The sequence below is a fragment of the Rhea pennata genome, unplaced genomic scaffold (genome assembly GCF_028389875.1).
Source record: "Rhea pennata isolate bPtePen1 unplaced genomic scaffold, bPtePen1.pri scaffold_40, whole genome shotgun sequence".
In the NCBI taxonomy this organism is placed as follows: domain Eukaryota; kingdom Metazoa; phylum Chordata; class Aves; order Rheiformes; family Rheidae; genus Rhea; species Rhea pennata.
This window is the reverse complement of record NW_026907681.1, coordinates 1233867-1259370: the sequence shown is the minus strand read 5'-3', so window position 1 is coordinate 1259370 and position 25504 is coordinate 1233867. Positions and strand designations below refer to the sequence as shown.

At 49.1% G+C, this 25504-nt stretch overlaps 2 pseudogenes; both read left to right on the top strand.

Moving 5' to 3' along the window:
• Positions 1–1608: 1608 nt before the first annotated feature.
• On the top strand, positions 1609–19528 carry LOC134154733 (DNA polymerase epsilon catalytic subunit A-like; annotated as a pseudogene).
• The window catches only part of LOC134154732 (DNA polymerase epsilon catalytic subunit A-like), a 42212-nt pseudogene continuing 36232 nt past the window's right edge, over positions 19525–25504 (top strand).

The following is a 25504-nucleotide window of genomic DNA, read 5'->3' as shown; positions in this document are numbered from 1 at the left end:
GACTCTCCTCCCCAGTGCCACGACCCATCTTTGGGGCCCGTACCCGACACTCGCTTCCTCTGCTGGACACCAAGCCAGCATTTCAGAGCTCTTCTCGGTGCCGCCAGCACTGGGCACGCAGCGCCCTGTCTTCTGCCCTGTGAGGACAAACACACAACGCTGAACTTCCTGGCAAATGGGATCCTGCCCAGTGCGCAGTGCTGCACACATCACTTGTCCCTGCACATGCCCAGCTCTCTGTGGCCCAACATGTCCATGTCGCCAGGGGTGCAGTCATGGTTGCAGCTGCATACAGCACTGCAAACTGCAGCCCCTGCAGGGTCATGGGGGACATGATGAGAACAGGACATGCACCTGGTAGTCCTACGCTGTGGCTGCAGAGGGGACGGGGCACCCCATGTGCTTCCCCATCTCTGCATAGGTGCCAGCCCTTGCAAGCTGCCTGGGGTAAGCAGCCGTTAAGCGTGCCTGCGGTGGCCCTACTCTAGCATGGCTTTCCTTGGTGTGTCCTCCGGAGTAGACAGTCAACCCTCTTCTCCATTTCCTGGCATGGGAACTGAGCCAGGGGCAGCTGTGCTCACTAGCATTCCCCACGTCTCTGCATCCGCCAGCAAGCTCCGCTCAGTCTCCACACATCTCCCCTCCCGTGATCCCTCACTCAGCAGCCCGCAAACAGTGCCCAAGCCAAGGCAGGCAGGGGGATCCCTGCCACAAACTGGTAGCGGCAGAGGAGAGCTACAGGCACCAACATCACGTCCACGTGCAGCTCCGCACTGTCTGTCCTGGGGTCTCTGCTGGCAGCTCCACACATCTCTGTAACCCGCCATCCTCTCCATTCCTCTTCCCAAGGCCCACCTCACCTCAGGGCAGGCCTCTGAGGTCCCAGGAGCCCTGAGACGCTTCTCATGCCCACCGGGGCACATCAGCGCTGCCCAGTTCATTTCCTCTGGAAAAGGTGCTGCAAGCCGTCAAGGACTTGTACCTACTGAAACCTATGAAGAAAAGGAAAGTTAATAACCAAAAAATAAGCATAAAGTATACACTCAAATGGATCAGGCCTGATGACATTTTGATCAAATTACCCAAAGCCATTTCAATAGCAACACACATTTTTCTTGCTATCAGCAAAACGTACTCTGTGGCATTTTGAAAGGGAGTGAGTTTTCAAAGAGCTAAGATCTGAAGTTTTCTGTGGGTCCAGAAATAAGTTTTTAAAATCTTGAGTTTTACGTGTTAGGAAAAAACACAGAGATTGTCACTGTAGAGATAGAAAAAGTCCAACTGTGAAGCCTCAAAAAAAAAAAAAAAAAGAAAAAAAAAAAAAAAGATTCCCAGACCACTCTTAGACAAACTTAGAAGCTATCATATCAAGAGTATTACAAAGTTGAAAGAGCTGTTATTTGTAAACCTACAGGTCTTTGAACTAAAGGCATAGCCTATTAGTATGTATTATTAACATAACTGAAAAAAGAAAAACAAAATCACAACAATGATTTTGGACAGTTTCAGAGGCCATTTTTAAACCAGAGTGAATGATTTCTACTCTCCTGTTACATAGGGCTCAATAAAACTATAAAGATTTGACAGGTTAAGAGAATAAACATTGCCATGAAGTGAGCTATCCCCAGCTTAGCTATAAACATTCAATATTTCCTCTGAGAAAGGATAATGTAAATTAAAAATAATACAAAACAAACAGGAATGGAGAATTTTTAAGATTTTTGATAATTTTGATCTTTTAACTTACTTTTTCCAGAGATACTATGTAACTCAATGTACTCATTCTCCAAGTCCTCAAGAATTTGAATTTGTCATAATCACTTATAGAAAACTGAGCTGTTTTCACAAACCAAGGTATACACTGACTCTTCCACGCTATTCATCTTTCTACTCCTGTGGTCAAGTACCTTGCAGTGATTATCGCTTATTTGTTCAAGCGGTGAGGAAATATTAACTATCACAAGTTCTCAGCAAAGACTGGACAATAATTATCAACAGATGGCTGGCAGTACAGTTTGGGGAGAGAGAAAGAAAGTGCCCTTCCTTCCAAAACATCCCCCACTGAGAAGTGCTCAGCAACTCAATGGTCACAGTTTTGGTTAAAATCAGATTTATGTTAACCACCTGTTTTCTCCCCACATTTTTCTTTAATATTTGCTTATTTAATTATGATGAGGAAGCACAAACCCTGTACATCCCATCTATCTTATAATGATGACATTCATATCTGGAAAAAAACAACAACTTTGGTAATTTACACTCTTATTAAAATAATACTAGTATTGGGTCATTAGAAAGGATCCAGTTCAAGAAGTTCAACTGAATACAAACAAGGAAATTCAAAAAAACAGTGTGCTCCTCCTAGTTTATTTACAAAAGCCTTAGCAACGGCCAACACAGAAGAGGCTTGCTTTAGTAGCGGGGGCTGTGCCCAAGGGGCCGCTGACAGAGCACAGCCTGGGCAAAAGGCAGCGGTGCTTCCTACGTGCTCCCAACACCGCCCGAGCACCACGGAAGGACAACGCAATCCGGGCTGCTCAAGCTGGCAGTGCCGGCTCGCAGCTGGCTGGGGCCCAGAAAGAAACTTCCCAGGAGCCTCCCGATTTCCACACTGTATATGCTTAAAACCCCAAACACACGGTTCGTACAGCCGTGCAGAAAGCGCTTCCTGTGCACGACCTCCACAGTGCAGTTTTCCGACGTCTGAGAGATTTTTTTTAGGGTCCCTGCAGAGCACCTGCCCCTCTTTTCTTCTCCCAGGCAGTGACTCCACAGACTGACCGCAGTGCTGCTTGCTGTTTCACTGCAAACCAGCCAGCTTCAGCGGCCAGCTCCCTCCCGCGCCCTGAACGGCCGGGCGGCACCTCAGCGAGACGGGGCGGGCCAGGCTCGCCGAGCCCATGCCAGGCCTGCTCCGCGCAGCCCGCCAGGGCTTCAGCCCGCCCCGCCAAAGCGCAGCAAGGACGGAGCTCGCACGCTGCGCCTCGGCCCCCGACGGCTCCCCGCAGCCCGTCCGGCCTCCAGGCAGGAAGACTCGCACGGCCCAAGGAGCCCGGCACGCGCCTCAAGGCCGGCCAGGGCTCCTCGGGGGCGCAGCCGGCTCCCAGCTCCCTCGCAGCCGGAGGGCTACCTGGAGAGGCGGCCAAGACGGCGGCGCCGGTCCGCAACTGCCCCCGTGACGGCGCCGCTTCGGGAGCAGCAGCCGCTTCCCGCGCAGCGCCGCCGCCCCACGACAGGCCAGGCCGCGCCGGGCCGGGCCGGGTCGGGCCGCGCCGGGCGCCGCCGCGCAGGCGCGTGCGCGGCAGCGGCAGCCGGGGCGGGGGCGGGGCCTGCCCGGGAAGGTGCCGCGAGGGGCGTGGCCAGCGCAGCCGCCGTGCTGCGGGGCAGAGGTCGAGGAAGAGAGCGACCATTGGCTGCGGTGCCGCTCTCTGATTGGTGCTCTCCCTGGGGAGGCGGGGCTGGCAGGCTTCCCGCTCGCGGGAGGTGGGGGCAGCGCGCGGGGCTGCTTCGGCCGCGGCGGGATGGTGCTGCGGGGCGGCGCGGAGCCGGGCGGCGGCGGCGGCGGCTGGGGGGGGCAGTGAGCACTGGGGCCAGGCGGCAGCGGGAGGTGTGGAGGGGGGGGGGGTGGGTCGCGGCGGGGACTGGGCGGCGGCTGGCGGCGCGGCGTCCTGCAGGGACGATGGCTCCTCGCTGTCCTCCCTCAAGCGCCTGGAGCGCTCGCAGCGCACGGAGCGGCTGGACACACTGTTCGGCTTCGAGCGGCCCACGGAGCGTGGCGAGCGCACGGGCTGGCTCATCAACATGCACCCGGTAGGACTGGGCCGGGGGGGGATGTCACCGGCGGGGGGTGTCACCCACAGGCACCTGGTAGGACTAGGGGGGACAACGATGGGGGGGGTCACCGACAGGCACCTTGTAGGACGGGGGGCGAATGTCACCGACGGGAGGGCGAGGTGTCACCGACAGGCACCCGGTAGGACCTGGGTGTGAGTGGAGGTGTCACCCATAGACACCCAGTAGGACTGGGGCAGGGGAGGTGTCACTGACAGGCACCCGGTAGGACTGGGGTGGGAGGGGGCGGGGGGGGTCGTGTGTCGTAACAGGCCATGTGCATGTGCAGACGGAGGTGCTGGGCGAGGACCGGCGGCTGGTGAGCGCTGTGGACTACTTCATCCCGGAGGATGGGAGCCGCTTCGAGGTGCATCCCGTTCCTCCAGCGCAGCGCTGGTGCCCGGGCTGGGCGTCCTGCCTGCCCCCACCGGTTTGGCTGTTCTGGGCCCCAGGCATCACCCAAAAGGCAGCAGCGCTGTCTGCTCTCCGCTGGGTCCACTTGGGACCCTTGGGGGCCAATGTGGGTGCTGCAGAGATGCAGGGATGTGTGTGTGGCGCACAAATGCCAGCAATGCGCAGCAAGGCTAGCGCGGTGCCCGTTGCTTCCGTTGGGAACCGTTGGGTTGGTTTCTCACCTTGGCTGCGGGGTCGCGCAATGTTCACCGGTTTTGATTTCTCCTGGGTGGCCCTGCCCTATAAGCCGTATTTCTACATCGCTACCCAGAAGGCGAGTATGGACTTGGAAGCTGCGCACTGGCAAGTGGGGTCTTGAGTAAACTAGTGGCCGAGGTCCCAGAGACAAGGGCAGGTTTGACTTGAAGGGTCCCCCAGTCAGCTGAGAGGCCTTGTGACCGACCATCTTCTTGGGTTGGTAGGAGAAAAATACAGCTCCAGTGCTTCTGTTGGTGGTTTTGTCAGAGCTGTTAGAGAAGACCTGAGATGGGAAGCAGCTGTATCAGTATGGTGGCTGCACTAAGGTTTCTTAGAGGGAGGTTGGTTTGTTATGTGATGAATTATCCCTTCAAGGGGCTGTCATATTTTTCCCGTTCTTTTTTTGTCCTAAAATTGATCTCTGGAGCCTATTTCACTTCTTCTAAGCCCAAACAGGGGTAAATTTCCCCTCTCATCTCGTCTTGATCCTGCTCGTGCTGCAAAACTGGGTTTGTTCTGATGGTGCTGTGAATTGACGATCAAAGAGAGCCCCAGTGTGAAGGAACAGATTTCCAGACGGCCAGGATTTCAGGACAGCCTCGTGTCCTCCCCTCACAATTGAGGACACTAGTGCCAGAACCTCTTGTGAGCTTGTCTTCTCCTCTGGAGAAGTGTCTGGCTTTGTTGCTCATTCTCCAGTTTCTTTGCAGGGCTGTGAACGAGAAGTGTCATCCTTCCTCTCCAGGAAGTTTCAAGGGAACATTTCAAAGCTGGGAACTGTCCCCAAAGAAGATTTGGATCTGGTCAGTATTCCTCTGCCTGCTGTACTATTGAATAACTAATCTTTCTTTCTTTCTTTCTTTCGAGCTCAAGTGGAGTAGAAAGGGGCTAAGCAGTAGAAGGAAGCAGTATGCTTACCTTTAATCTTCAAGCACTGTTTGCATTGCATATCATGAATAGGCTAATTATTGCTTATTGATAGTAATTGCTTGTTATAGTTATAGTAAATAAAATATATGTTCTGCTCCAGCACATAGTCTTTTTCACAGGATGCTCAAGAAACTTCCTGAGCTAGAAATGGTTGGAGATTAAGAGTGTTGTGGCAGAGGGGGATACTATACATTTACTCTTTCTTGGGTGTGTACTGGTGATTGCGCTTGGAAACAGACAACAAGACAAGATGGCCCTTGGTGTGAACTGGCATAGCTCACATGTTCTTCGCTGTCTTACGTGCTTGCTAGCATCTCTTCTCACTCCGAGTCTTTCCATTCAATTACTACCTCTTCTTTCAACGCTTTCTTACTGTTAGCAGTCTTCCCCTTTCCCTCATTACTCTTTTCCACCCTTAGCTGGCACTGTCTTGTTGCTTTGTAGCCAAATCACTTGGTGGGTCTTAAGCAGAACTACATTAAGTTATCCTTCCACGTGGTGGATGACTTGGTGAAGGTGCGGAAAGAGATCTCTCCTGCTGTGAGGAAAAACAGAGAGCGAGACCAGGCGAGCGATGTCTATACGTCTATGCTGTCAAGGAAAGAGGTCTCCTTAGGATGGTTGGCCCATGGGCTTCTTAGGATTCCCCTAGTCACACAGACTAAAAAGTACAAATGAGAATTCCAATTTTCTCTTTGGTTTCCTACACCTGATGTCTGATTTCAGTTGAACCATTTCAAAGGAAGAGGAATCTAGTGAAGTGAACACTTCCTGCCCAACTGAGAGGTGTACATTATTTGTTCCAGGTGATTCCTGGGGTGCCCAACTATTCTTAAACTCGTTGTTATGCTTTATAAATCCAATGCCATAAGAAACCTTTACTATAAAGGCATAGAGGTAATAAGTGTTTTTTGCCTGCGCAATGTTTCCTCACATGCTGTCAATCCTGATGACTCTCTTTCTCGAAGGGGGTTGTTGCATTAAAGAGAAGCTTTTGTTATTCCGTTCTCTCCTGTTAATGAATTTTGCTGTTTGGTTATCAGTGGGTACCACTGTTGCTACCTTGTCTCCTACAGTCAAGCCTGCTGGGTCTGAGATGTGCATAAACCTACTTAGGTAAATTAGTTGTTAATCTAATGAGAACTGCTCGTTAAATCATACTCTAAAGCTGATTTGAGTTTAATGTATTTGGTCATATTCAGGATCCGGTTGTTCTCGCCTTTGACATTGAAACTACCAAACTCCCTTTGAAGTTTCCTGATGCAGAGACAGACCGGATCATGATGATCTCCTACGTGGTTGATGGGCAGGTAATGGAACAACAGTTCTTTTCTTCATGCTTTGGAGCAAAATGCTAGACAGCAAACGAGCATGTCACCTTTGGTGGTCTGGTCCCTGGCTTGCTTTGTTGCTAGTTGCTTGGTCTATATGTAATGGCTGTGGAAATAAAATTGAAGTCTAGTCTGAATGATGCATAAGGATTTCCTCGTTTTGTATGTTGGAGAACCCAGCTAAGGCTACTGGTGCCCCTTTGAGGGGCAGTAGTAATTTGGAGAGTATAGTCCTTAAGTTGTCTCCCTTTTGGCACCCTTAGTTGATTGTAAGCAATTGTTCAGAAGGTGACCTCCAAAGAGCCGTTCCCACTTGACAAAAGCTCTAGCTATCAAGCTGTGCAAGGATTATCGCATCGATGGAAGACTATTTCATCCTTTAGGCAGTGTGTTCCGGTTGTTCAGGAACCTGTCCCTGGTGTAGCAGGGATCTGAGTCCTCAGTAACTCTTCCTTTGTCAACTCTCTAGGGCTATCTGATCACAAACAAGGAGATTGTCTGTGAGGATATTGAGGACTTTGAATTTACTCCGAAGCCGGAGTGTGAGGGTCCATCCTGTGTCTAATGAACCAGATGAGGTAAGTAGGTTCTACTTGGGAAATCAGGCTGCTTTTTATCTGCCTTGGTCTCTTGTAGGCCAAAGAGAGCTTATCACCCAATAGAGTGTATCTTTGGGGAGCACAGCGGACAGTCACGGTGCTGGTGATGCTTTCATTTCATGGTGTGACGATGAGGCAGATCGGGTTCTAGCTAGGTCAAGAGCAGAGGGGAAGGACTGCATCAATTGTATTATATCCAGTGCCTGCCTGCAGGAGGTGAATTTGCTGAGTGTTTGTGTTTGTGGGGGAGATGTTTTTTGTTTTGAGTTTTTTTTAATCCTCTGTTGCATACTAGGCTCATTTAATGCAGAGGCGGTTTGAACATGTCCAGGAGACCAAAGCTACTATCATTGTCACATACGATGGAGACTTCTTTGACTGGTAAGATCAGGAATGAAAACTAACCTGGTTTCTAAAAGGAAATGTTGTCTAGGCCATGAGGTGAGATTGGGTACCAGCCTGTATGTCCTTTGTCTGGAGGTCACATAGCGGCCACATGCGTTCTTATCTACGCAGACTATCCAGCCAGTTTGGGAACCTGTTTACATCCTGATTATGTGCTCTTTATCTGGAGTGCTGGGCTGAGTCTTGGATCGCCAGCCTGCAGAGGACTGTCGAAGAGGGGGAGGTGGAATTCAGAACTTTTTTTTTTTTTTTTTTTTTTATCCTGAGCAGAGCTATGTTTATTGGCTTTGAAATACGAACTTCTATAGAGTCCCATCAATTGGTCCAGGGATTGCTGAGCTACTTCTAGATTGTTGTTGATTTGGCAATGTTTGTACACTGATGACCTCAGTAACTGGAGAACAGGCAAAGTGTCAAAAGAGAACTGCAAAATAATAGGGAGACCAGAGCAGCCAAGCCTTCGGGGAGCGAGGGAAACTCGATCATAATGTTCTGCCTCCTGGTATAGGATGTGAGCAAGCAGCTTCCTTCTTGCAGTAGCTCTGCCCTACAGGGAGTTTTCCCAGTGGCCAGCTCTCACGGGTAAGGTCTGGAGCAAAGGAGAATTCACAAGAAAAATTCCTCATTAAGTAGCTTACAAGAAAGCAATCCTGAAACCCTTGGGGTGGGGATGGGGTGGAGGAAAGGGACTGCTTTGTTTCTTCTCTTCTGCATTGTCTCTCTCCTCAGGCCTTTTGTGGAAGCAAGAGCAGCAGCTCATGGAATTAATATGTATCAGGAGATTGGATTTCAGAAGGGCAGCCAGGGAGAGTACAAAGCCCTGCAGTGCATCCACATGGATTGTCTGAGGTACCGAATGCTGCGTCTGTACCGTATAACTGCATCTTTATCTGTTAAATTTGTATAAAATGCCTACAGTTGATGTATTTGAATACTGTCCCTTTTCCATCTCTGTGCACTGCTATCATGAGTTACATCTTACTAGGAAAGGACTAGCACCCCCATCTTTGGTTGTGCTGCTTCTACTCGGTACTCCGTTGTGTGCCATTATGTACAGAAGTTACGTCTTGCCCACACTAGCCTGAACGACTAACTCTGTTTATAGAGTCTGCTGGTGGCTGTCATTGGGAGTTTGAGAACTGTCCTGGATAGCAGGTAAAAGGACAGGATAAGACCAAACCGTTGTAGTGGGCACAGGGCCATATTCTAACCCAACAGCCTGCCTAGCACAGAGAGGAAAAGAAAGGGTGCGTGCGTGCGTGCGTGTGTGTGTGTGTGTGTGTGTACAGGAGAGGGCTGTCTGTCTTGGCAGTTGTGACTTGAATGTTTTTTCACATTGGACCAGTGTCCAGACTCTGGAAAACAACTGCCTCTCTTTGCAGTCCTGCTGATACCTCCTCCTGTGTTTAAACGTTTATCTTTGAAGTCTCTGAAGTATGAGGGTTGAGAAAAATCTGAGCAATAGAAATGATTTGAATAGCAGAATTTGTATGAGTCAGGATTTAAGAGCATGGGTAGATATGCAGACTGTCTAAAGCTGTGCAGCTTCTTATTCCACTGCACTTGGATGTTCTGCTCTCACCTTTCCCTGTTAGAGTAATCCAGATCTTTTTGTACGTAGCAGTCCTTTCTGAAGTGCAGGGCTGTCTCTTCGTCGACTGGCATTTTCATTATTCTGTCTAGGTGGGTGAAGAGAGAGAGTTACCTGCCAGTGGGAAGTCACAACCTGAAAGCAGCAGCGAAAGCAAAACTGGGTTATGATGCAGTGGAGCTGGACCCTGAAGAGATGTGCCGGATGGCTACGGAGGAGCCTCAGGTGTTCCCACCCGGTGCTGTATCTCTGGGCATCTGCAGTATTAGTGAACCTTTGAGTTAGAGCTTTGTGAAATCCTTTAAGTTAATGCAATGTCTTTGAGAAGTTGTCAGTGTATCTTGCTGAATTTCAGAGACCTGAAAGAACTTAAGCTTAGGGAAGAATAGAATTTCCTTGATGTGTTTCTGGCATTGGCGTTGCACTGTATATTTGTGTTATTTACACTTCTGCAAAACGGTAGTACTCGGGGCATTGCAACGGAGCAGTACTTTGCTAGTGTCCAGGAGACACCTTAATGAGGTTTCTGCCAAAGCCCTGGAGATCTCTGTAGGCCAAGAGTGGCCTCCTGACCACTCCGGAGTGGCATCTGTGCGGATATGTGGCAGTGAGCTCATCTTCCCCATTTCTGCTAATTCGGAGCTGGCTTATGTAATTCGGGTTAAAGCAGAATGTTGTCTTAAGCCGACTGATAACTCTTTACATGCTGGGATGTTTGTATGCAGAAATATACCTTTTGCATCTTCCTGCTGATTTCAACCTTTCCTTGTTTCCCGTTGTACGTGTTAACTGCTGTATTAAATGTGACTGGGATTGATTTGTCTTTCTCCTCAACAGACTCTGGCCACCTGTTCGGTGTCTGATGCAGTTGCTACCTATTACATGTATATGAAGTATGTGCACCCTTTCATTTTCGCGTTGTGCACCATCCTTCCCATGGAGCCTGATGAGGTGAGTGCATGCCTGAAACAATTTCTTTTCTGGGCAGAGAGCTGCATGCTTCATGCAACAGTGACACATTGGCAATAGAACTAATTTCTACTGTTTGGATAGTTTTTCCCAAGGAAAGGAGGGAAAGTAGTCTCCAAATGCGCTTCCTTTCTGCAGTACAGCAGTCATAGCTGTTTTTCCATAGACCAGTTATGGGTAGCCTAAGTGAAGGAGTTGGTTTTGTTTCCTTACTGTGCTCCTTCTTGCCTTGGGCTTCAATACTGCCTGAATAAACACATCATGTTGGGCACCAAATCAGACATTTAAGTTCAATGATGTGGTGATAAGGCCAGCCTAATTCCAGCAGCACCCTTTACAGCGCTTCTTTCTAAGTCCAGTTTTTGATGTCTGTCTTTTACAGGTGTTAAGAAAAGGTTCTGGGACAGTGTGTGAGGCATTGCTGATGGTTCAGGCCTGTCACATCATGCCAACATCATCTTCCGCAACAAGCAGGAGCAGGAGTTCAGCAAACTTACAGATGATGGCCACGTGCTGGACTCGGAGACGCATGTAGGAGGCCAGGTGGAAGCTCTGGAACCTGGGGTTTTTCGCAGTGACATCCCTTGCCGCTTTAAAAAGGTAAGGACACAATCAAGGTGTTGCGACAGAGGCTTTAAAATGGTAATGCAATGATGCTCTTTCTCTTCTTTCTGGAGAACATGGCAGTAGGGAATAACCCTCCAACTGGAATTACCATCCTCTGTTCTTTTGGGGGATACCCAATAGCAATACCTGTTATAAAACTGATACCTGATTTATGGCTTGAGTGCATGAACCTGCTTAGAGTTTAGGTGGGAAGGGTTGGAGAAGTTGCTCTTCATGACCTCAGACTGGCTATTGGGTAAAGACAGTGTTACAGCAAGGAGAGTGGTTCATTGCTGTTGAGTGGGTTTGTTTACTTTGTTTATTGGTTGGTTGTAGGGTTTTTCTTTTTTTGGGGGGGTTTTAATTTTCTTTCAGCCAGTGGTTGTTGACAGAGATGACTGTTTTTGTCTCATCAGGATTATATCTTTGTCCTTCTCCCACTCAAGCCAAGCTTCTTTTGGCCTCTTTTACCTGTTTCTGGTTGGTGCTACTGTCTAGATTGTAAGTTTTAGAGGCAACTTCCATCTTTGCTGTGTGATACACCATACCTCAGTGCTGCTTATTTTAGTGGCCTTAATCTCGTGAATGATCTTAAGGGAACGTGCACTGTGAATTTAGAAGGACCTTAAATCTAAATCCTTGGCCCCTTAGAGCCTTAGATGTGTGAGCAGCTGACTGCTAGGTCAGCCCCATAAGTGTTGCACTCTGGAACATGCATGCAATCTTCTCTTCTTGTTAGCTGCCCTATATAGCCTCCTTTGCAGGAGAACTCCAAGGGCTGGGTAGCAGCCACCATCTCTTCTCTGCTTTGTGTTTTGCCCTAGTGCGAGTGGTGTAGGCTTTTGTGAGTTGTAGGGTTCTTAGCAGAAAGCCACTGTCCTTCAGTTCTAGAGAGCTCAAGCTGCCTGTGGAGGTCAGGCCAGCTAATTGGCCAACATTATCTGCCTGCTGACATTGGAGCTGATCAGTGAACGAAGGGGCATTTCAAGATGCCATTCAGCTGACCTGTTTCAGCCATCTGCCCTTCAGATGAGATGAACTGCTCTCTACCCATACTGAGACATGCTCTGCTAAGTAGTGAACCTGTTTTCAAAGATCGCCGAAGCTACGCTGGAGCATGGATAATCTTGCAGAAGCTGTCACCCCCTGCCCCCCTTCCCTAGGCAGTGTGCGAGGATGGGTGTCAGGGCTAGAAGAGGTCTCGGTATCATTCCTGTATCCTTGCAGAATCCTTCTGCCTTTAACTTCCTGGTGCAGCATGTGGAGAAGACGCTCCGGCATGCTGTCGAAGAGGAAGAAGGTTTGCCATTGGATCAAGTCACCAGCTTCCAGGAGGTCTGTTGTCCTGCCTCAGCCTGCAGGGCCAGAGGCATGACTGGGCTTTCCAAGGAGAGCAGAACTGTGAGGGTGGAGTTGCAGCACATTTCTTTAGGCAAGCCTCGGTCCTTTAGGTCCAAGCCTGGTGTTGTATAACAACTTTCTTCAGCTTTGAGTTCTGCCCCATGTCCATCTGTGCCTTATTTCCCATATTAATAAAGAACTGGCATAGGCTGGAGGCAAGGCTGATTTTTCTCATCCTGAATATGTCTGGTGAGACACCACATGTTAAAGATGCCTGTTTAGACTCATTTTATACTCCATGGAGAGAGACAGGAGAAACTTATCTGTAGACATTTGCAGTGTAGATGAAACCTACCTTGGAGGTCCAAAAGAAAACCTTAAAGATTGGTGGCTAAAGAAGACTCGCCACTGCCACTCTTCTTAATCCTGTTCCTTTAGTTTTTCATACTCTTCCTCTGTTCCCCAGAATCAGTGGGAGGTGTCTCTGTGCATGTCGGAAGTAAAGGACCAAATATAGTGCGTATGTGACTGCATCATTAGTTCCTTCTTGTTTGAATTTTACTTTTTTACATCTCCCCGCAGGCTTGTGATGAAATCAAAGTCAAGCTGAATTCCTTGAAGGATGTTCCTAACGGAATTGAATGCCCCCTTATCTACCATTTAGATATAGGGGCCATGTACCCCAACATCATTCTGACCAACAGGTTGCATGTGGGTAACCTCAGTCCAGTCAGGAAGGTGTTTTCTGTTTTGTCTTGCAGATGGTCTAGGAGGTCCCTCCGATTTGATCCCCTTAGCGGCAAACAATAAACTTTCTGCCCTGGACAGGGGGATAAAATAAGGCTCGGTTTGAAATCCAGTCAGGCTGTTACAGTTGGCAGGTGTACAGAGCTGAAAGGTCTGTCCAAGGTAGAGCAATAGCTTTAGCTGGCTTCTTCCAAAGAATAGTCATTGTTTTTGCTATAACTTGTGTTCTGAAAAGCTTCTAGAAAGGAAAACTTACTGAACATCACCTCTGTGATGTTCACATTTGTGTTCTTCTAATACCCAACATCGATTCCTTCTGGCATATGTCACTGGAGACGGTTCTGTTTTCTCTAACATGGGTGTGTCTGACCTGTGTCCAGCCCTCAGCAATGGTGGATGAGGCCATGGGTGCTGCCTGTGACTTGAACAAGCCAGGTGCTAATCGTCAGCGCCGGATGACTTGGCAGTGGAGAGGAGAATTCAGTAAGTGTAATTCTGCTGTCTGCTTTGTCAAGTTCCCTGTTGCATTGCAGCATGGATAGAGCTTGCAGCGTGAGCTGAAGACACAGAGACCACTTCCTGTTCCTCCCCTGGAAAGCTCCTAGTTGCTTTTCCTTTGCAGTGCCTGCAAGCCGCAGCAAGTATCACCGCATCCAGCAACGACTGGAGCCTGAGAAGTTTCCTCCTCTGTATCCAGATGGAGCACCCTGGCCGTTCCACGAGCTTTCCCATGAAGAGCAGGCCAAGTATGAGAAGAAGCAACTGGCAGGTGAAAATAAATGGCATTATCTGGAGCAGGTTTTTGCTGCCTAGACTACAAACACATCATTAATTACTTCTCTCTCAGGTCTGGGACTACTTAGTTCGTGCTGACTCAGACTGAATTTGATCTCGGTTTCATGCTGCAACAGTTTTCCCCTAGGATCCCAACCAATTCCTGTACGTTTTTTGAGGAGGAGGCAAGTGCTGTTTTTTGTCTCAGTGTTTCTCTTTTCTCACTGAGAGTCATGTATCTGAGCTGAGACACATGGAAGGTGATATTTTGTTTGGGTTTTTTTGTTGTTGTTCTTTAATGAGCGCTCATTAAGCATGCCAGTGAAACACGTTTCGATATCCTTTCACTTTTTGCTCCTAAAGTGATACTACTCAGCAGAAGCATCTAGCTAGTGGGAGCTCTGAGCAGAGCCTGAATTTGTGGATGAGCCCTCATGGGCAATTTATTTCCCACACACACCTCTGCATCTCTCTAGAGAGGTGCTGTTTCTCCCCACATTAGTATCTTCCTCCCCTAGCCTGTATAGCAGGTCTGCTTCCTTGCTTTCCTAGGTATGATGTTTATTTGCATTGATGGAATTTTTCTCAGACTGGTGCCTTGAAAGCTTCAGATCTGTGGATCTGTGTGGTTTGCCCGATGCCATTGTGTTCATCCTTCCCATCCATAGTGGGGCACTGATCTCCGAGAAAGCTTTCTCTGTTTATTCCCTTTACTAGATTATTGCCGCAAGGCTTATGAGCAGATCCACGTCACCAAGGTGGAGGAGCGTGTCACCACCATCTGCCAGCGAGAGAACTCTTTCTATGTAGACACTGTACGAGCTTTCAGAGACCGTCGCTGTGAGTTCAAGGGGCTGCATGAGGTGCTGGGCTTGAATTTCTGTTTTATTTGTGCTGCCAAAGCTAGAAGGTCCTCACCTCTCACTGAAAACTTGAACCCTAAAGGATCTTTTGCTCAATCTGTATGGTCAATAAGAAATATTAGCTTTCCTGACAGCTCTGGTGCAAGTGCAGGTTTTTCCCCTGCTGAATCCTAAACAGCTGCTGCCACAGTGGTTCCTAGCTCTCTGATGCAATCACTTTCAGTGCTAGGAAAGAAAACAGCTGGGTTTTTCTTGGCTTTTACTGGATCTAGAAAATCCTCAGATCAACTATTTTGTAATCTGGTTTGTGTAGGGTACTTTTCAAAGAGAAAGATGAGACAAGCAGAGAAACAGTTGATCTTAGGCTAAGAAGTGATTGAGAAAGGAGAAAGAAGCAGCATGTCCTAGTTCTCAAATGTTTGGAGTCTTGTGGCAGAGGGAGGAGCCTGAAATGTAGTTGCTAATATATTGAAAGAAATATATGACGTGGTGTGACAGAATTGATGTAGGATGGCAGTTCTGCTGGGATTAGGTAATTCTAACTATGGGTGTGAGTTACAGTTGATGCTGCAAGACTCTTCCATAATATAGCATAATGCCTGTGCCGAACGCTTCCCCCTCAAATGCAAAAGAAAGAGCAGAAAGAAAGAGGAATTATCTTAATAACTGATACTGTTCTAGGATCACAGTGTCATATTAGGATTGAGGTGGGGGGAATATCTGGCTATTGGTACTGCCTGTAGTGGAATGTAGGGTTGTCCTGACTCTGCCTCTTGCCATCAGGTGTGGAAGAAAAAGCTGTCTGCGGCTGTGGAGACAGGCGATGCCTCTGAAGTGAAGCACTGCAAGAATATGGAAATCCTCTATGACTCCCTGCAGCTGGCACACAAGTGTGTCCTCAATTCTTTCTATGGCTATGTCATGCGTAAAGGGTGAGTCTCACCTGTGGTCATTGCTGGAGTCCTCCAGCAAGGAGCATTGTAAACCAGAGCTGTTCTAGTGAGGCTCTCACCTTCTTAACGTGCTTCCAAAGCACAAGGGGTATGCTAGGTGATCCCTGTAACACTTTTTTTTTGTTCCTACTAATGACTTCTTATTTATTAGTCCCCTTAGCAGGGACTTTTGCTAAACAAGGCCCTGTAGCATTGGCAATGGATGGCAGGGTTTGTCTATAGGTGATTCTTCAGGGTGTGCGGTTTCCTGAAGTATCACAGGGAAGGAAAAGGAAAATGATCTCCTGAGGGCTGCTGTGATTGTCTTTTTTGCCCTGAGACTTTATTTTCTGTACGACCTGATGCGCTTCCCCGCAGCTGTGCTTTAGAGGTAGCACTGCAGCCTTTTGACTGTCCCTCCTCCATTCACAGAGCTTGCTGGTATTCCATGGAAATGGCTGGGATTGTGTGCTTCACTGGAGCAAATATGATCACACAGGCTAGGGAGCTGATTGAGCAGTTTGGGTGAGTATGTGCTGAGCTGAGGAAGAAAGGTTCTCCTGTATGTAGTGTGAGCAGATGGGTAAGGGCAGAATTTGACTGGCAGAGAAGAGGAGCAGTGGGATAGATGTGGGATTAATCAGTGGAAGCTCTGGTGTTCTGGAGATTCAGGTTTCTGACATTGCCATGGCTTATTAATGCAACTGGTGTTGTATGACTAGGACTTCCTTTGCAGAAAGGACACTGCCTCTGCCTGACTTGTGGACAGAGAACAGTTCTTTGGCATATTTTCCAATCTCTTCCTGATGGTGATTTTTTTTCTTCCGTTCTTAGGAGACCTCTAGAACTGGATAGAGATGGGATTTGGTGTGTGCTTCCCAACAGCTTCCCGGAAAACTTTGTCATCGAGTCAACCAACGCAAAGAAGCCGAAGGTGACAATCTGCTACCCAGGTGCCATGCTGAACATCCCCGTGAAGGTGAGTCTGGCATCTGTACCAGCCAGCTGTACAGTCTGGTAAAAACAGTGAAAGGGAAGAAAATGTTTTAGCCTTCTGTAGGCCTGCAAGCCAATCAGGCAGTTCTTGTGAAGGGAGTAGCTCTACTGGCAGTGGAGTATGCATCTTTGTTCTCGGAGTTGGCTTCAGCCCAGAGGACAGCCTGTCTTTTGTCTCTGGTCCCCTGTGTAATGAGCAGGACGTTGGGGCTGACAGCTTTGCTTGCTACAGAGCTATACTCTGCCCTGCACAGCCCATAGCTCAAACTTGGCCCTATTTGGCCCTACTTGGCCATGATCCTCTCAGCATCCAAGGAGGAGGGCAAGAAGCTGAAGAAAAGGTAAGAGTTCAAAGCTTGAAAAATCACCACTTCCCCAAGGGAAGGGATTGAGGGTCCTTTTCCTTGACTACATTTGAGGCGTGTTAGTCCTTGCCCCGTGTTGCCAGTCCTCTGGAGCTGGCAGCATGTTTGGTTTGCTTGTTGCTGCATACCACCGAGATCATGCTGTCTTTAAATGGCAAGTTCCTTGCATGAGATCAGTCTTTGAATCCAGCTATGCCCTGGCCTTAATTGACACATCTGACAGTAAATTTCTGAAGATAACAGTAAAACAGCACTTCTCAAACTTTCTGATTAGTCATGGTCTCCCTGTTTGGTTCTGAGATGCGCAGGCAAACTTTGATTTTTCTTTCTATCTTTTCTCTTTAAATTCACTAATCTCTGTCTGTCCCTCTCTCAAGTTTACAGACCTCTAGTAATACTTTTCCCAGAGGTTTCCACTTTAATCCCCATCTAGGGGAAGGAGTGGATCTTGCCAGTGCCATCATGGTATAGAAAAGCAATTGCACTTGACTTCACTGACTTTCTCATGCAGCCTGCTTAAATACGAGCACGAGCAATCACAAGAGGACTGCCCACAGACCTGGGTCTGGGTTCAGAAAATACTGTCACTGTCCTCCAGCACTCTCTGTTCGTACAAGACTATGTTTGTTTCTGCTTGAATGTCTCTGTTGGATGAACTCCAGCATCCACTGTGAGTGCCTTTGCATGCCAAGGGAGTCTGTCACAGAAGTCAAGAGGATGTCAAGCACTGAATGAACTCTGCTCATAGGAGTCTTATCTCAGGGGCCCTTGATTTTTTCCTGTGATTCTTGAGATGTCAGCAAGCGCACTTATTTCTTGCTCACTCTGCAAGTGGAAAGAGCAGTAGTGTGGAGCTGGCTGGCAGGTACCGCTGCCAGCTGAGGAAGAAAAGACTGCCTGGAGGAGGGGTGACAAAGCAATGTACGCTTGAGTCTCACCTCTGTTCCACTGAAGCTTCCTGTGATGGTTGTATTGAGCCATACAAATAATTGGCAGGCATGTGAAATCCAAGAAACACGACAGAAAAAAAGAGGGCAGTGTGTTGTCATAGTTGTTTCGATAGCGATGTCCAGTTTCCTCTGAGTCCATTTTGCCAGCGTCCCCTCCTGTTTTCCAAACAAAGCTTCATTCTCCTGTATAAGGCTTTTCCTAGTATTTCACTCCACTTCTCTACTCCTCTAACCCTGAGTCTCACTTCTTGCCCTTTATTTGCATGCATTTAAGAACATTTTGCCAGTTAGAATTGGCAAGTTGGGGACAGAGGCTGATGTGCTTTTGCAGCTGGAGGTGAAGTAGTTCATGATGTTGTTGTCTCTAGCTGTGTAAATATGCCTAGATCATGGTAGTCCAGAGCCCCACAGCTTGGATTAATTTACCTGGTGGCTGCCTGGTTTGGCAATACTAGAAGTACTTTGGCAGGAGGGTAGTAAGCAGCATCCTGGGAGATGTGTTCCTTGGCACAGAGCTTGTGCAAAAGCTGGTCTATATCCTAGGTATGCAGTCTTCAATGAAGATGGATCCTTGGCTGAACTGAAAGGGTTTGAGGTGAAGCAATGGGGAGAGCTGCAGTTGGTGAAGATATTCCAGTCTTCTGTATTTGAGGCCTTTCTGAAAGGCACCACACTGGAGGAGGTCTCTGCCTCTGTAGCCAAGGTGGCTGATTACTGGTTGGATGTACTGTAGAGCAAGGTGAGTGTAGGGTTTGCAGGATATGCATCCGCTGCATGTTTGTCTTGCCAGGTTGGGGCCAGAGAAGGTCAAAGCTACCCTAACACTGTAGGGAGGATGGACTTTGTCGAGAATGGTTGGTCCGTTGTGCCTCTGATGGCTGTTTGTATGTAATTTCTGCCTCTTTGATTCTCTAGGGCTGCTCTTTAGGGTCTTTTAGCACCAGACCTGTTGTTACAGCACTTTTGTCAGCTGTTACCGCTTAATTGTGGGTAAGCGTTGTCCTCCAGTCACCTCTTTCACAGAGGTAGCGTGGTGGCCCTCTTGCACCAAGGACTTTCTCTAGAGCCACTCACTGAGACAGAGGATGGCAGAACCATTTGCCTGCAGAATCTTTTCTGAGGAGGCCAGAAGAGATTAGCTTTAAAATAACCAGCAAGAGCAGAGACAATGCCAGAAAACAGAGCCTCAAACCGGGGAGCAGGAGAGATGAAAAGCCGGAGCGACTGCTCTGCTTGGGAGTTTATTGGGAGCACTTCCCCTTTGTATTTTGCATCTGGCACTACAGAGCTGGGCCCACTAAGAGTTTGCCGTACAACATCATTTCAAAGTATTGCATTCACAGCAGGAGTTTTGATGCAGACCTCATGTCCGTGATCTCTATGTTCCATAGGTCATGTTGGCAACTGGAGCAGAGATTGCTCACAAACTCCTCATAAAGACAGCCATATCAATCGGTTTAAATGTTCCATGTATATAATAGCAATGAGGTTTGATCATTAGGTTCCTGATAGTGATTTTTTTCCCCTTGTTCCTTTTTTCAGGCTGCCAACATGCCTGACTGAGAGCTGTTTGAGCTGATCTCAGAGATCTGTTCCATGTCTCGCAAGCTAGAAGACTCCGGGGAGTGCACAGACAAAAGAAAATGAATGAGCTCTTCACTTCTGAAGGCAAGAGACAGGTAATAAGAGTGAGAGAAAGTAGCTGGCTGTGCTGATGGGCCTCTCTTGCTGATACTGTGTCCTCAGCACCCAAAACTTCCTGCTGTCGTTTCTCTCAGGTCCTTGCTAACCAGCACCAGGGGGGAACACCGAGCTCCCAGATTGGAGACGTAGAGGATTTGGGGGCTGCTAAGCCCCTTCAGCCGTTGGTTCCAGTTGCAAATAAACGGAAGCGGGTCCGTACAGCAGAGGAAAGCCAGCAGATGTCCCAGTATCTGGAACTGTTGCAGTCCTGGCGAGAGATCCTGGACCCACCTGCTGCCATGGGCACTACTAAGGTAAGTGAAGTAGACTGGGCAGGAGGAATCCAGGAAACATCCTAGGAGTATGATCATCTGCCTAGCTAGCTAGGGAACAGGGCGTAGCAAGCTGTATGTTTATTGAAACCGTCTGCGCTTCTATGACTGAAAACTACAAAGGGAAATGTTACCGGGAGAGTCCCACTAGCAGAGAAAGTCAGGCCAATGGCAACTTCACAGCTATGCCAGTAACATGATCAGGGTCTGAAGGTGGAAGGGCTCGGCTTTATGGTGCTTGATCCTCATGTGTAGGAGATGCGTGCTAATTTCTGTGGTTCCTGTTCATGTACTCTCTCTCTGATTAGGAAGAACAACTGGTCTGGCTGTGCTAGCACAAGAAGAAATGGGAGCTGCAGGCTCGGCAGCACCAGGAGCATCGGAAGAAGCGGCGCCTGGAGGATGGTGGAGTGATGACAGGCGGAGGCATAATCCGTGATACCCTCTCCAAAGGACTGAGCAGCTACGTGTACAGGACGGCACGCGGCATCCTGGACTTGCCCTGGCAGATTGTGCAGGTACCAGGCAGCAAGGCAGGCCCACTCTTAACCCCTCACAGAGGCCTGTTCAGTGCCCTGTGCCTCATGTTTGCAATACCTGTAGTCAAACCTTGAACTTCAGGGACAGCTAACCTCAATCCTACTTTAGTTTTACCTCCTTGAAGGTCATGTGGGACTGCATAGCCTCAGGCTCAGAGAAGCTTTATAAGGAAGCGAGGTCCTCAAGTGATTGTGCTTGATTGCAAATCTGGGACTTCTATGTAGACCCTGTGTGGGGCAAGCTCAGCTGAGGAGCTGGGCAAGTGTGCCTTGAATCCTAGATTTAGTCAATGCGAGCATGAAGAAGTTGATGGTACAATCCAAGCATTTTCTTAATTTCTTGTTATGCTTGGTTGCCTCTGCTATCTGAGACCCAGCCTCTTGTTGTGACACTTCTCATCTTCCAGAAAAGTCTTGTTTGGTTTAAGGTCACGTGCAGCCTTTGACTCTGTGTGTAACCATGAGCTGGAGATGGGACACCTAATCCAGCATGTCCAAATGCTTTGGCTAAAGTCAGACAATGGCATGAATTTGTTAGCTAATGCTAGCCCAAAGCTAAGAGATGTGTTTGAGCCTTTACCAGGTGTCCTCTTCCCTTCAGAAGCACAATGACTGATCCTGCAGATCAGTCAGAGCTGTCTTCATTCATGCTCTGACGTTTCCTCTGGCAGAACAATTTTTTTCACTGTACCGGTAGGACAATAGCAGGACGTGGAGATGCCAGAGCTGAGAGCAATGAATCTTTGGGTCCACTGCTGTCTTTGTGGTCACCAATTGCTCCTTATTTGGAGAACAAAGTCAGAGGTAGTAGAGCCTTTGAAGATTCCAGAAGTGCTCCATGGCGTGTATGTAAGAGCTAAGAATGGGTTGCATCTCTCCAGCAAAGCTAACTTAAATCACCCTGTCCTGCAGATTGCTGAGAGCAGCCAGGCAGGCTTGTTGAGGCTGTGGGCAGTGATCGGAAGCGACCTGCACTGTATCAGACTGAGCATCCCAAGAGTGTTCTATGTCAATCAGCGCGTTGCAAAACCAGAGGAGGGAGCTGTCTACAGGAAGGTGGGGGTCATGTTTTTGACCCTGCTGCTTCTACAAGGGAAAACAGCTGGTTGAATTCATGTAAGTTGCTCCAGCCACTGCGGGCAGATACTACGGGCAGTTTGCCTCACAAGACCTCCCTGTCCAGCCCTGCTAATGCGCCTTAATGCAGTCCCTTTTGCCTGCTGTTAATCTCAGCCTGACCAGAAAGCAGGTTGACAGTTACTGCAATGTGGACAAAGCATAAATCCCGCTAACTGCCTTAGGAATGACCAGCACTGGCAGCTAGATTGCTTCCTGAGTCAGCATGTTTCTGGAAACATAAGGCTGGCTCAAACTACAACTCCTTGCTGCCCTTTAAGATTACCCTGTTGTTGGGAGGAGCATGGCCTGAAGCAAGGTGCCCTGCTGAGTGTGTCTGTTTTCCTGGCAGGTGAACTGGATCTTGCCCCGCTCAAACTTGGTTTACAATCTCTACGACTACTCAGTCCCTGAAGACATGTACCAAGAGCACATCAATGAAATCAATGCAGACCTGTCTGCTCCAGACACTGAGGGAGTGTATGAGACTCAGGTAACCCTTCCAGGTGCTCGTTTTCCTTCTTCATCCTTTAAGGAGTGCTGAGTGGTAGCTGACTGGTCTGTGTACCAATGGCACAGGTAGAGGCATGGGAGCTCAAAATGAAACAAGTTAGTAAGACGCTAAAACGAAAGACCCTCTCGAGTAGCTTTTTCAGAAATGTGCCCAGTTTTATATGAGCAAAGATACTTGTTTGGTTTCCAACCCCTTAGGGGAAAGAGGTTTAGATTTATTTGAAATTAGGAGACTCTGGGAAAAGATGGCACTTGAACGGAAAGAGTGAGTTTCCTCTAAACCAATCCAGAACCGTCTTGCTAGCAGTTGAACTGCAAAGGTATGGGAGTTCTTTCGAGTAAAGATGAGGAAAACCCCAGCATGTGGCATGTACATAGGCCAGGGTGCAGTGATAAAACCTCTGTATTCCAGAAGGAAGGATAGGATGCCACTTTTTAAAGTTCAGAAAGAGCAAAGAAGAACCTAAACTGTGTTCAGTAGTAGACATATGAAAGCAGTGAGACCAAGATTAAATGTACTAGCGCTTCTAATGCTGTAAGTCTGAAATGAAGATGGGCAGCTGGGATGCCTGCTTTTAATAAAGATATTGATTCGTTAAGCAGCTCAAAACTTGGTGGCTTGAGGATTATCTGAGTGTCCCTGTCACTACAGGTGCTGTTACTATTCCGAGCCCTGATCCAGCTGGGTTGCGTGTGCATGGTCAGCAGGCAGCTTGTCAGACACCTCACAGGGCGAGAGGCTGACACTTTTGACATTGAACACCTGGAAATGCGCTCTCTGGCTCAGTTTACTTAGGGTGCCTTACCTGGCTCCAGCTAGGAGAAGGCTTGTCAGTGTACCCAGGACCAAATAGCTTGAAGATACTATTGATGCTGCATGTTTGCTCTGTGTCTCTAGGAAGTATTCGCCACATCTACCTCTACCAGAGCTCCCAGGGCAACAAAGCGCTCTTTGGCCTTTTCATCCCCTCTCAGCGCAAAGCTGCAGTGTTTGTGCTGGACACGGTAAGAGTAGGGCTTAAAGGCTTGGGAGGGAACGCAAGGGGATCAGGCAGCGGTTTGGAGCTGAGCGGTTTCTTTGCACAGACACAGATCTCTACTGCTGTGCAGCAGGGATTCTCGTATTTTGAAGTGTACCAAGCAGGTCTGTTCCTCAACTGTCACGTGAAGCATTGTGATGTGTAGAGGAAAGAGCTTCCTTGAAATTTGCAGCCTGGAGCCTGTCTCTTTTGAACCCTGTTCCCTCTGATCACGTTTGCATTTGGTACAGGTACGCAGCAACCAGATGCCAAACCTCACCAACATGTACTCATCGGAGCGCAGTGCTGTGCTGGAAAAAGTGGGCGAAGAACTACTGCTTCCAGACAAGCACACCTTTGAAGTGCGTGCTGAGACCGACCTCAAGACAGTCTACAGAGCCATTCAGCGGCTCCTGCAGGGCTGCAAGGTATGAGCTGAGGGCATGAGGAAGGTCCCCACTGAGACCTTGTCAGCGCAGGTACCTGGGAGGAGGAAAACATTGCATGGAAGGCATTGGTCCAGCAGTTCAAGCAGCCTCTAAGCATAGCTCTCTGCACACAGCTAGTGCTCCAAAGTTGAAGGGTAAAAATGGATGTTGCCTGCGGGCTCTGGCTTGCCTGGGGTGAGCTTACATAGCGCAATGCAAGCAGTGAGGCTAGATCATACCCCCAAACCCCAGCTCTCAGTTGTGGAGCTGGTTATTCAGTGGGAGGTGCTTCAAGAGACTCTGAGTACACTGTCTCTACTGTGTGGAGGACCAGGGACCACTACGGGAATGGGGCATGTGAGCACTCATTTACATGACATGCTGACCCCAGGGAACAGCACTACTGTGCACACAGCTTGGCCATGGGCATGATAAGCCAGCAAGCATGGCACGGCATTTCCCCCCACTCAGGCGTTAGCACAGCTTTCATCCTCATCACCCGCTGGGAAAGGCTGGGAATGCCACCATACTGGGGCACACGGCCCTGCCAGGGAAGCCAGCAGCACTGCTTGCAAGGCTGCTTACCCAGGGGAGCTCTGCCACAGCAGTGGGCTTTCCAGCTGAGTTGGGAGCATGGCTAGGTATCAGGGAGCATTCCCAGATGCAGAGTGGGGGGCCTCTAGGGTCTGGAGGGTGCTGGGGCTGAGCAGGGGATGCAGAACCTGGAGGGAGGATGGAACAGTGCTGAGTTCCTTCCCTGGATGGGAATTATCTACTCCCAAAAGGGCAGCAGAGGCAGCAGGGCCGGATGGGGCTGGAGACCAAATGCTGGGTGCACTGCCCTCCCCTGGCAATGTCATGGTATTTCCCAAAGTGTGTGAATGTGTCCCAACCACTGGGCGAGCAAACCTGCCAGTCCTGGCAGTGATACAGGCACACCTGCAGTCTATGCTTTGCTGCCAGCTGGCCTCCTGCTCTCCAGCCTCTGCACAGGGGCCTCGTAAGAGAGACCCTGGGCCTGGGAGCCTTGCAGGGCTCTGCATGCGCAAGGTGGGCAGAAAGGACTGCTCAGGGGCTGCAGTGGATGTGCTGTGCTCCGAGCTGTTGAGGCTGGCTAAGCTGCCACTGCCCTCAGCCCATCCCAGCTAGCCCCCGCAGCATACTGGCAGGGCAGCAGGGCCAGGGACCTGCCTCCAGCTGCCTCTGAGTCTCAACAGTGCCAGTGAGTGATGATCCCGTGGAGCCAAGCACTAGAGCAGGTGCTGAGGGAACGCCCTGTGCCCAGCCAGCAAGACCTTGGGCCCTCTGGGAGGACCATCCTCCCAGGACATGACACCTTCTCTGCCAGCTCCCTTAAGTTCTCTCCCGCCTGCTCCATGAAGATGGGGCAGCAAAGGGCAGAGGTGGTGTTGAAGGTGCAGCTTTTCAAGTAACTGCTCTCAGCAGCTTGAATGTTGCCCCTGGGGAGACAAAGCCAGAGCCATGGCATAGAGCAGCACACCAATACGCCTCAATTTTCTTCCTAATATCGTGAAGCACCCAAACGAAACATTAAACCCCAGCTCTGCTCATTGGTATCCATGCCATCACTGACGGTCCCAGCTGATGAATGGTGAAGGGATTTCCTAGGAGAACTACATACCAGACGTGGATGTATGCAGGCACTCAGAAATGCACATGACTGACTAGGGGATGGCCTGCACAGCAGGAGGGTGGAGAGCAGGAAGAGGAGGAACCCTGGGGTAGTTACCTGGCGAGATGCTGGCATTTTCAAAGGGATTCTTGTTCCCAAAGACTTTAACCGCTCCCTTTGCAAGGCCACATGCCCCATATCTACCCACCAGTGTGAGCATTCCTGCTCCTTCTTGCTCAATAATTACCATCCTCATCATCACCACCTTCCTCAGTGGAGGCAGGGGCAAGCAAGAGTGAAGGATAGATGGATGGAGTAAGGGTTGAGAACGCCGTATCACAGAGACAGCAGCTGAGCACC